General features: G+C 40.3%; 1 protein-coding gene and 1 non-coding gene across 8 annotated transcripts in view; one reads left to right on the top strand and one right to left on the bottom strand.

Annotated features, from left to right (window-relative positions):
* DYRK1A (dual specificity tyrosine phosphorylation regulated kinase 1A) overlaps nucleotides 1–12,301 on the top strand; it is a 139,975-nt gene that overhangs the window by 32,977 nt on the left and 94,697 nt on the right. The window lies entirely within an intron of this gene.
* TRNAT-AGU (transfer RNA threonine (anticodon AGU)) lies at nucleotides 8,011–8,084 on the bottom strand. Its single transcript has one exon. It is a non-coding gene; the product is annotated as a tRNA-Thr (tRNA).

Raw genomic sequence — 12,301 nt, 5'->3', positions numbered from 1 at the left:
ATTTTTCAACTTACACTCCTGTAAATTATTTGGAACAATAAGAAGTTTGCTTCTGAAATAGTAACTTTTAGATATAAGTATATTTTCAATTATAGTAAGAATTCATAATATATTTTGTAGATTTTCATTGTTAGTTTGGTGATCCAAATTTGGGATCCAAGTTGGGAGGCATCTCCCCAAATTTTACCACTTTACATGACATTTATAACAATGGTTTTTGAGCTACTTGTCTCTAAATAATGGAGGTTATTCTTTTAGGGCTGGCTCAAGCTGAAGGTGGTAATTTTTACCAAGCATTTATTAAAAACGAGTAAATTTAGGAAAATATACATTATTGAAACTTATTTTAGCAATCTAAGAATCTTAATGACTGTAAGAAGGTACAGATTGTAGGAGAGGAGTGAAAAATATACAGTGATTACTTTTTCTCAAGTTACTTGGCTGTATCAAACAATTCATTTTTGTTTTAAACAGTAATCTTGAAAATGTGTTAAAAGTTGGACTGTCTTTTTTTGTGCTATATTTTATTCTAGCTAGTTAATTTTTGATCTAATATAGCTTATTTTGAATAAGATGAGCACACATTAAACAGTGTTGTTAATAAAAAGAAAAGATGTTTACACTTAGAATGGAAGGTGCCAGCGGAGGGTTTTTGCAGTCGTGAGCCAGTCGTGGACATAAATGCGTGCTTGTGTATTAATTTTAATACCCAGTTCTTTCTTGAACCTGCCTGTTTTTTGGTCACCCTTTGAAAAATAGACTCTTTTCATTTATTTTTCTAAACATCTTAAGATACATGTTTCGAAGTTCTTTTCAGATAATCCTTTTATTTAAACTTCCTTGGATATGAAATTTGTTGTTTCTCTGCTGAATTTCTCGTGATGGAGGGTTTCTTTGTGTGTTTGTAATTATTGTAATTGTGTATGAGCTCTTTACAGGAACTTCTGGAAGTATTCTGTATTTTGAGGGAAGTACATATCTATTTTCAAATATTTAGAGTCAGTGACACTTGCCACTTCCCATTCCCCATTTCCTAAATGTAATAACCGTAAACAGTCTGTTTACCTTGCTCCCACTTTGTGCAACTGTTACCATGTTATTTTCTCCTACATATGTTATATTTTACATTACAAACTCTTATCTTACAATTTTATGATTTTTTAAGCGCGTTGTAAACTCCAGCTTACAATTTGTAAACTCCAACTTACAATTAATTTTTGTTTTAAACAGTAATCTTTAAATTATGCGAAAGAAAAATACTCGTTTATGAAAATTTATCTACTTATTTACCATTTTTGGTATTCTCCATTCCTTTGTATAGATTTGCGTTTCTATCCAGTATCATTTCCCCTAGTCTGAAGAACATTCTTTAGCATTTTTGTCGTGTAGGTCTGCCAGCAAAGATTCTCTCAGATGGTTTTTTTAATCTTGAAAATGCCTTCATCTTGTCTTTGTGTTTGAAGGTTATTTTCACTGGATGCAGAATTCCACATTAATAGTTTCTGTCATTCCGCACATTGATGGTGGTGTTCCACTGTTTTCCATCTTCCATCGTTTCTGATGAGATGTCAGTGGAAATCACTTGTTTTGTTCTGTCTGTATACAGTTGGCCTTCCATATGTGTGGGTTTCATACCCATGGATTCAACCATTGCAGAGCTGAGGTTGGGAATCCGTGGGTCCAGAGGGCCGACTGTGCATTGTTCTTACCATTTTACGTAATGGACGTGAGCGAGCGTCTGGATTCTGGTACCGTGTGTACGTGTGGAGAAGTCTGGAACCAATACCTACTGACACCAAGGACAACTCTAGTGTTGTGTTTTTCTCTCTGGCTGCTTTCAAAATTTTCTTTTTATCTTTGGTTGTAAGCTGTTTGCCTAAGATGTATCTGCGTGTAGTTATAATTTGAGGGGGTTTTAGCCGTGATTTCTTTACATTTTTCTGCCCCCTTTTCACTGTCTTCTGATTTCATTTACATGCGTGCTAGAACATTTGATACTGTTCTGTTAGTCTTTTGAGGGGTCTCTTCATTTTTCTTCAGTCTTTTCTCTCTCTCTCCTTTAGATTGGATAATTTATATTGATCTGTTTTTAAGTTTGCTGAGTTTTTCCTGCCATCATCAATATGCTGTTAAATCGAGTTTTTCCTGCCATCATCAATATGCTGTTAAATCTATCCGGTAGAATTTTCATTTAGTTACTATGTTTTTCACTTTCAGAATTTTCTTTTTGTTCTCTTTTTTGGGTAGTTTTTATTTTTCTACTGAGACATTGTGTTCACACATTAAAGAGCATATGCTCCTTAAAGTTTTTGAACACATTTTGTTCTAACTTCTTTGTATAAAATAGCTGGTTTAAAGTCTTTGCTAAATCAAACATCTGATCCACCCTGGCGTTGAGGTTCTATTGACTCCTTTTATCTCCTTGACTGTGCATCACATTTTTCTGTTTCATTGCTTATTTACTAGTTTTTGATTTGAATACCATGTTTTCTTTTAAAGATTATTATTGTTTGTTGTAAAAGGCTGGTCACCTTGTATTTATATAGGTTTGGTTTTATGCTTTATTACACGAGATCTGTGGAAAGTTCCAGGTGACTTCTAGTCCCTCTAGCATAGTGGGGACTTTTCCACTGGGACTTTGTGGATCTTGTCTGGGTTTGGTTTTACAGATTCCTGTTACTGGTCGGGAGTAGGCTGTGTTCTATGGTGTGGTCCTTAGTCTTGAAAGCGGGGAAGGAATGTTAAGGTGTATATTACCGTGTTTCCCCGAAAATAAGACCGGGTCGTACATTAATTTTTGTTCCAAAACATGCATTAGGGCTTGTGTTCAGGGGATGTCCTCCTGAAAAATCATGCTAGGGTGTATTTTCCGGTTAGGGCTTATTTTCAGGGAAACACGGTAGTCAGGGTTCTCCAGAGAAAACCAATAGGAGATATGTGATGTATTATAAGGAACTGGCTCACATGCTTATGGAGGCTGAGAAGTCCAAGATCTGCGCTTGGGAGGGTTGATGGTGTAGTTCTGGTTAGAGTCTGAAGGCCTGAGAACCACAAGAGCCCAAGGTGTAAGTTCTCATCTGAAACCCAGCAGGCTCAGGATTCAAGAAGAGCTGACATTTTGGTTTGAGTGCAAAGGCAGGAGAAAAGATCTATGTCTGAGCTGAACAGTCAAGCAGGACTAGTTCTCTCTTACTTGTGGTCATAATGAAAAGTCCCAGCCTTTTTCTTCTATTCGGTTCCTCAGCTGACTGGATGTGGCCCACCCATGTTGGGGAGGGCAGTTAGTGTACCGATGCAGATGTCAGTCTCGTCCAGAGGCGCCCTCACAGGCACACCCGGATACTTGGCCAAATATCTGGGCACCAAGGCCCAGTCAAATCGACACATTAAATAAACCTTCCTAAGCGTTTCATGCGGTCTCTTCACTGTGGCTGGGCAGGCACGCCAATCCCCGAGGCCTGCTCATTCTCTGTCAGCTCTGTTCGGCTCCCAACCTCTTAGCAGCCAGGCACTCAGCTAAGCTTTGGCCAGTAGCACTCTGCTCGTGTGCGGTCTGGTCCCCGACACAGACTTCTGGTCCCTCTCTGCACAGCTCCCACCTCCCTGTGGCCCTGGCCCCCAAAGGTTCCAGCTGTTTCAGCCGTTTGGAGCTCTCACCCTTACCTTCACATCTCCGCAGGACCACCGTGCTTTGCTTGGACTTCAGTTCCCTCCACCATGTTGGGAAATTGTCCCCAGAGAACCAGGGTAAAAGAATAGTCTCAGTGGAGGAGACGATTTTCTTGTAAAATTCTAGCTATTCCCTGACTATATTTCATGGAATGGGCAGATTTTAAAATGCTGTTGTGATGTGGGCCTTTGGGTGAAGGTCAGGCCAGAGGGATCGCCTCCAGAGTCATGGGACCCCACTTCCGGCTGTGTGCTGGAGTCATGGCCAGCGCAGGCGCTGTCGGTCCCAGGCCCTGCAGGAACATGCATGAAGCTGCTGTCCTACTGGATGCCCTCATTCTTGTACGCCTTCGTTCTTTTATTCATTCTCCACCTGTTTTCCTGTAACATTTTACTTACTCTTGGTTTTATTTTATTTTTTTTTAAAGATTTTATTGTGGGAGGGTAACAGGACTGTATTGGGGAACAGTGTGTATTCCAGGACTTTTTATTGGGGAACAGTGGGTGTTTTCCCAGGACTCACCAGCTCCATCCAAGTCAAGTTGTCCGTTCAGTTTGGTTGTGGAGGGCGCCGCTCAGCTCAGGGCCAGTCGCTGTTCTCAGTTGCAGGGGGCGCAGCCCACTTTCCCTTGCGGGAGTGGAACTGGCAACCCTGTGGTTGAGAGCACGCACTCCTACCAACTGAGCCATCCGGGAGCTCAGCGGCAGCTCATTGACGTCATTCTAGTGGCGGAGGGCGCAACTCGCTGGCCCATGTGGGAATCGAACCAGCAGCCCTGTTTCCCAGAGCTCGCGCTCTAACCAACTGAGCCACCCGGCCGCCCTTACTCTTGGTTTTAGGCCTGCCTTCTTGAACTATAGGGAGCAAAGCAGTTCATTTCATTTGTGAGACTTGTATTCGGAGGCATCCATTCACTGTTGCTTTAGTCTTTCATTGTGTCCGTGGTGTTCTAGATCCTCACCCATCTGTTACTTTCTCAGTAGTTTTCAATTTTCCCACCATCTCTCTATGTGGATTGAGAAATTCAAAGAATTGGGAGCTTAAGAACCTTACAGATATAAAGACTGCAAATTCAGGCCTTACCTGTCAAATTCTTGGAAAGCTTATTTCTGATACTCCTCTTTCCTCAAATTTCAATTTGTTCCCCTTGTTACATTCTCTTTCAGCAGTCTGTGCTTTCCTTCATAACCAGCAGCACAGTTTGCAGTCATAGGAGTGTGACTTTTGTGTGTTTTCCCTGTGGGACTGTGAATTCCCTGAGGGCAGGCACAGCCACAGTAAACTGCCTCCAGTACTCAACACATAGTTGTCGAAGAAATGAATGATGACTTTGAAACTATTCATGTCATGACATTATCTGACTTTTAGGAGATTATTTGAGCATGTGCAGTTATTTAAAATTATTTTTCAGTTGTTTCAATAGGCATGAATGATGGCACTTCTGAAGTGTATGCAGAAAGGTGTTGTCCCTCTTTCAACTTTCTCTGCACTCCTACACCACCACCTTCTCAGCCCCATTGTCCTAACCAGGGATACTTCTGTTACAGGTTTGCAGTTATCTTTCTGGGCATTTTTTCTGTGTCTTTTTATTTGTAAATAAGTACACTTACGTTGTTACTATACACATATATATATATAATATTTGCGCATACTTATTTGAGTGCTCAATTAAAACAGCAATTCTGTATTTTGCTTTTCTCATTGGTTTGGTAATCAGACCTTTTCAATGCTTATTTACTTTCAGATTACCAACACGTAAGGCATATAACTTCTAGATCTCAGTTTCTAGTCTGCTAAAGGATTGATTTGAATGAAATGAAATTGAAGGTCTCCTAGCTCTAAATATGATAATAATTTCATTGTTACTGTATAATTCATTTGTACTGGATATCATGGCAAATGGGATATTCTGTATAATATGAAAAAATAGGAAGTTAAAAATCAAATATGACTTTGGGTAGCAAAAGGAAATTTTGGGGTAAGCTGTTAAAATGTTCAATTTTTTTTTCTCCAAGAGTGACTAGAGAATATAAGCTGTTGAAATACGTACTGGGATCTCTCTCTCGTGGACTTTGGCTATAGGAAGTTTGCTCTTTGTTGATTCTGCAAAGCTAGCTGATGACAACCTAAAGGGAATTTCATCCCAACTCCCTGAATTTTCACATCATACTGTACATTTATTAACGCAGTAAATGCCCTGGAAAATTTTTTTTATAGAAATCAAAGCTTACATAGGTAAATCTTTGTTAGTGATTTATTTAAAAACGTTTTATGGAAAATATTTTCCCAAGGTATTTTAACACCTTTCTCCTCTCCCCAAAGAGAAACTAAAGAATAAAAATGCAAATTTTTCTCAGACATGGTATGTTTGTAAGCTCTCTTGTCATAAAATGTTAACGAATCCTTAGATTTCTTGTAATTAGCTTCTGTCATGTTGCTCACTTATTTTATAGTTTAAATAATTGCATTTCTAATGCTTTTAAAAACATCACTGTTTAGTTCTTAAAAACTTTTTTTAATTTTCATTTTATTGGGGAATATTGGGGAACGGCGTGTTTTTCCAGGACCCATCAGCTCCAAGTCATGTCATCGTTTTCACTCTAATTGTGGAGGGCACAGCTCACTAGCGCATGTGGGAATCCAACCGGTGATGTTGGTGTTATGAGCACTGCGCTCTAACCAGCTGAGCCAACCAGCCAGCCTCTTAAAAACTTTTAATTGTGGGAAACTTCAAACATATACAGAAGTAGAGAGAATAATATAATGAGCCCCTGCTTTGGCAGTTATTAATATTTTGCCCACCTGTTTTTTTTTAACGTTTTAAATATAAGTAATACCACATCTAAAAATATTCTTTGTAGAAAAGAGACTTGTTATTTAACAGGGAAAAGAAAAAACCAACCCAAACTATGCTCAAGTTTTATCTGATTATGGCTATTTATATAGAGTTGATAATTACTTAGAATATTTTTAGCTCATATAACAATTATTCTCTAGCAAAAATACTAGATTTTGTACCTTTTGTATTGAAATGAGTTGTAAAGCTACCCCACAGCAAGCTCATTTGTTCCATCATTAGATTGCAGGTGTGACTTAACTCTGCTTAATATTAATATCATCTTAAATATTTAAAAACATCAAATTCATTTGTTTCAACAAAACAACCCAAAGCAGATGTTTTAGGAGCTGAGTTGGTTTGATGATTATGCTTTTCTGTCTCTCCTCTGCGGAGAGCTGGCTATGGTTGAGTGAGTTGGCCTTTTTGGAGGGTGAGCTGGACAAGGCTTTCCCACTTCCTGGGGCCAGATGCTGACATGCGTGCTGTTAGTTCCTCACCTACAGTGCAGGGCCGCAGTCGTGGTATACGTGGATGCTGCCCTGGCTGGCTTCAGGCCGAGCGCTGTCTACAGAGGGTGCTGCTGGGGTACTCTGGGGAGAAGTCGGTGCTGGGCTTCTGTCGTGGTGTCGACAGGCAGAGGCGGAGAAGGAAGGCTCATGGAATAGCCTGAGCAAAAGCCGTGGTATTTGGGGAATGGGCTTTGTCTGTTGTGGCTGGAGTGTAGATGTGGGGAAAGTGTGTAGTGGGAGATAAGAGTGGCAGGGTGGAGGTACTGACAGTGTAAACCACGGCGGCGTCCAGAAGTGAATGTGTCCTGAGCTCTTGCTGTGCGGTGATTTAAATGCTGTACGTGGGTCCCGTCACAGATAATACAACAGTTTTATGGGATTGTCCTCCCTGTACAGATGAGGACACTTAGTCACTTAGGAGTTCAGAACTTGACTTGAGGCCACCCAGTAAGTTGTGGGGCCAGGAGCTAAACTAGGGCACGCTGACTCGGGGCCTGATGGCTTAGGGCCATGAATACCGACGGAATTCGATGCTTTTTTAGATCTTCTTGTGGACAATGACCTCACGATATATTACCTGATTTTTAAATGTGAAGAGCTTTAGTATCTTTAGATCTTTGTTATCGAGAACTTTTACCGTATATTGGCGTTTTAAAAATTGGCTGTACTTAGAGGTTGTTCTCACACTTGTGGCCTCTACCTGGATTCCATGGTGACTTTTCTGTTAAGATGGAGGCTGAATTTCGCGACCATCTTTTCCACTTATAAGATGTTCTTATTTATAAAACTTGTGATGCACTGAAAAGTATAAAGAAGAAAATTAAAAGTCACTCGGACTTTTATTACCCAAAGACATTCATCATTAGCAATTTTATGTATTTTCTTCTGGAATTTTTCCTATGCATTTATTTCACTTTCCTGGGACTGCTTTCTTTGTTTCTAATGTTTTACTATTTTTTTCCCTTTTTTTGTGAAGAGGGTGCAGCTCACAGTGGCCTATGCGGGGATCGAACCTGCAACCTTGGTGCTACTAGCACCACGCTCTAACCAACTGAGCTAACTGGCCATCCTGTAATTTTTTACTATTCTTAATTATATACTTTTGTATATAAACTTTGTATTTTGTATCATGAAGTGGGTTTTTAAAAGTAGATACTGAACATGAGGGAAAGTAGACTACAAATGGGAGATGAGTCAGTGATACACAAAGAAAACTGTATAGTTCCTGTTGCCACGGCTCATGTTCAAGTATAGTGCCTATGGGTTTGGAGGTCGCACATTGAGAAACAAAGCGTGAGATTAGAGCAACAGAAATGGACGAAGACTGGCTAAGTAGATTGGAGAAGATAAGAGTGCCTGGTGTTCAGCTGGAGAAGAAGCTGAGGAGAAAGTCTCTGTGTATGTGAAGTGTTTCGTAGGCTGTGTATAGTTGTTTTCTGTTCCTTCAGTGCAGAAAAAACACCACGAACTTAAATTAGTGTAGAGGAATTTGGTGTACAATTTGTGACTAAGACTTGCAAATGATTGATACAGTTTATCATGAAAATTATTTTTTGAGATGGGTAGATTTTCACTATATTCAGGATTTTATGCCACTTAAGGAGGAAGGGATGCTTAAGATGGTGTTTTAAAGGTTTTTCCAGACCTTTATTGCTAAGATTTAGTTTAATAATTCTAATTTTCTCACCTATTGTATGTCTCTTGGTCTTATATGGAAATAAGAGAGCAGTAATACTATGTTAAGGTTTGTAGTTTTGATTGAAAGGACATATCAAATAAGAAAACAAAACCCCACCTAGACAGCTAGAGAAGTAGCATGCCCACGCATGGAATTGCTTGGCAAGTCTGTGAGCAAGGACCCAAAAGCTGGACACCCAGCCAGGGGAGGCCTGTGGGACTTGAAGTGGAGGTAGGGGAATGCTGACGTTGACAAGTAAGTCATACGTGTTAGGGGTGTGACAGTGTGATTGCTGATACCCATGCCGGTCATTGTTACATAATTTTCATTGATAAGAAAATTTCTAGGTCAAGATTTTAAGGATTAAGATTCTAGGTTTAAGGTTTTGTTTCATTACAAAATGTGCACTCATTTTAGAAAATTTAGAAGGTACAGAAGATAAGAATAACAGTTTACTGTAGTTCCTCTCTGGAGATAACTACTGTTTACATTTTGTGTATAACCTGTTAGTTTTTTTTTCTCACGCAACTATTTTTTTCTCCTTTTAAAAAACAAATATCATTTGGTGTCTATTTACTGCTTTACTACTGACTTTTTCTGCATAAAACCATATTTTCCACGTTATTCCACTACACCAGTATGTTTATTGAACATCTACTCTGAATATAATAGAAATATGAAATTCACCAAGCAGTAGATAATGTCATTGGAGTAAGAATGTAACAAACGACTAACAAAATACAGTGGTGGGTATTTCAGGGCGAGTTCACAGGAGAGGCTGGAGTGGTTTCAGGCTGGATGAGGGGGAGTTGAGGTGGTCTTGAAGGATGGATAGAATGATTGAGGTAAAAAAGGGGCACAGTTTAGACGGGGGAAGTGATTTGAGCACTGGTGCAGGGGGTTAGATGGCATTTTATGGAATGCCATGCTGAGCTCAGTTCAGGGCAGTACGATTTGATCGAGTGTTGCTAGGTTACAGAAGGGTTAAATACCATGTGGAAAGTCACGTGCTTCAGAAAGATGTGTGGCTGCTGTGTGGAGGATGGATTGGGACAAGGGATAAGCTGCTTTGAATACAGTAGTTTCCCAAACCTGGCAGTGCTCACGAGTCTCTGGGAAGTTCTTGTTTAAGAAACAAAAACAACAAAACCCCCAATTCCAGCAGATCCTTGGGTCCTTCTGCATGTGTCCTAAATTAGGATCTTTCTGAGTGGACTCTGAAGTCTAGTGTTGGGAACCTGTGCTAGTGTTTCTGACATACCAGCAGGCCTAGGAGATGCTTGGTTCCAGGTGGCATCTGTATCACCGAGTGTGACAAGGACCTGGATCCAGGTGGCTGCAGCGGGCTGCAGAGGAGTGGAAAGGCATGAGGCGCTTTGCACACGGACAGGATTTGGTGAGGCCATTCAGAGGAGGGGAAGTGAGCAGCTTCTAGTGGAGCCCCTGGAAGAATGGTGGTGCCAGGAGTAGAGATGGAAAAGGGGATTGTGTGTGGAAGGGGTGAGGATGCCTTTTTTTTTAAGGCATGGTGAATTGTGGTAGTAATGTGACACTAAATGGCATCCAGCAGCTTATTGGGGCAGCGTCCAAAGAATTCGTGCGAAATAAATCTTTGAAGTACTTCTTTTGAGGGGGAAACGTATAGAGAGAAATGAGGGGAGGGGCTGGGAACTGGAGGTAATACTGAGGTTGGGGCTGAAAGAGTGAGACGTGGACTATGTGGAGGGTAACTGGTACCCGGAATGTAAGAGCACTCATTTTCAGAATTTTTGAGGAGGTAGCATTTTTCTGTAAGTTCCACCAAAGTGTAGCAGGGAAAACAAGTAAAACTAAACTCATTTTACTACTTTTAGTAGTAATAGGCTTGTTGGAGGAAAGTGTAAACTGTTAATAAATAGTGTGTGTTTTTCATTGATTCTGGACCTTGTTATTCTTCTGTATTTTTGAAATGCAAGGATAATTAAAAGCAGTAGTTTAAAAAATTGCATATAATTATGTATAAAAGTACATATTATCGACTAAGTATATGTGTGCATGCATTTATATAAATTATATACAATGTACATTTTATAAATAAAATTATATGTTTATATGTATTATACTTCAGACCATCCTATTTAGAAAAGTCAGCGCTATCAGAAGGGAGAGAGCAGAGTGGTTTTCCAGTGCATTTCTTAGACACCAGTTATGAGAGTTTGCAGGCTATTGATCGAACATGTTCTTCCTAAGTGTCTTCTGTCTGACAGATCCCGCTTTGCTTACAAAATACATACGTGAGTGAGTCACCCTGGAGTTCAGGTTAGGGGGGCCAGTGTCATCAGGGACAGAGCTAAGCAGGGGGTCTCAGCCTTGTGTGATTCTCACAGCATCGAGGTCATTGGGCTTCTCCTTTTTATTTAATTCCTCTTAGGAATTGGGATTGATTTGAATAATAGAAAGTTTACATACATTATGTACAGGTGATATAAAATCAACAGAAGAGACTGAAAAATCTTAGTGTTTTGTTCATATTACTTTACTCTTTAAAGATTTTATTGGGGAAGGGGAACAGGACTTTATTGGGGAACAGTATGTACTTCCAGGCCTTTTTTCCAAGTCAAGTTGTTGTCCTTTCAATCTTAATTGTGGAGCACCATTCAGCTTCAAGTTGTTGTCCTTTCAGTCTTAGTTGTGGAGGGTGCAGCTCAGCTCCAGGTCCAGATACCGTTGCTAGTTGCAGAGGGTGCAGCCCACCATCTCTTGCGGGAGTCAAACCGGCAACCTGTGGTTGAGAGGATGCGCTCCAACCATCTGAGCCATCCAGGAGGCAGCTCAGCTCAAGGTGCCGTGTACAATCTTAGTTGCAGGGGGCGGAGCCCACCATCCCTTGCGGGACTCGAGGAGTTGAACCGGCAACCTTGTGGTTGAGAGCCCACTGGCCCATGTAGGAATCGAACCGGCAGCCTTTGGAGTTAGGAGCATGGAGCTCTAACTGCCTGAGCCACCGGGCTGGCCCCATATTACTTTACTCTTGATTCCAATTAGCAGGTGAGGAAAAGCAAGCTCCAAGGTTCAAAATGTATGGTACTGAAAAATTAGAAATGACCTAACCATCCTCCAATAAGTACTTGCTTAAAACAAACTTACATCTGTGCAATGGAGTACTATACAACTGTTTTAAATGGTGCAAGTGTAAATTGCTGATGTAAACATGTAAAATTATAAAAATAAGAGCAGAGATTCATTATTTTAGGGTGGTGGAATTTTGTGACTTTCAGTTCTTTATTCTCAGTTTTCTTTTTTAAAGTAATGAACATGTAATATAATCAGAAAACCGTCTTATTTTAGATAAATGATGGGAGAAAAACTGGAGGTTTTTAATTTTAAGTGGGCAGAAGACTATCATTGTTCAGTATGAGCTTCTGAACAACAAAATTGTACACAGTTGGGTTGGAATGGTGACAGGATTTTTTTCGGAGGCATACAGTTCTGATGGGAATGCGCTGCAGTGGGTAGACTGGAGCCGGGAGTGCACACAGAACAAGGAGGGCTGATTGGAGTGGTAGAAACAGTAATGAGGCCAGTGTGAAAGGCTTTTTCTGAGGTGAAATCCAACACAAGACTTT

The sequence above is a fragment of the Rhinolophus sinicus genome, chromosome 17 (assembly GCF_057876585.1).
Source record: "Rhinolophus sinicus isolate RSI-liver-muscle chromosome 17, RSI-T2T, whole genome shotgun sequence".
Classification (NCBI taxonomy): domain Eukaryota; kingdom Metazoa; phylum Chordata; class Mammalia; order Chiroptera; family Rhinolophidae; genus Rhinolophus; species Rhinolophus sinicus.
The sequence above is the reverse complement of the archived record's forward strand: the minus strand, read 5'-3'. Positions and strand labels throughout refer to the sequence as shown.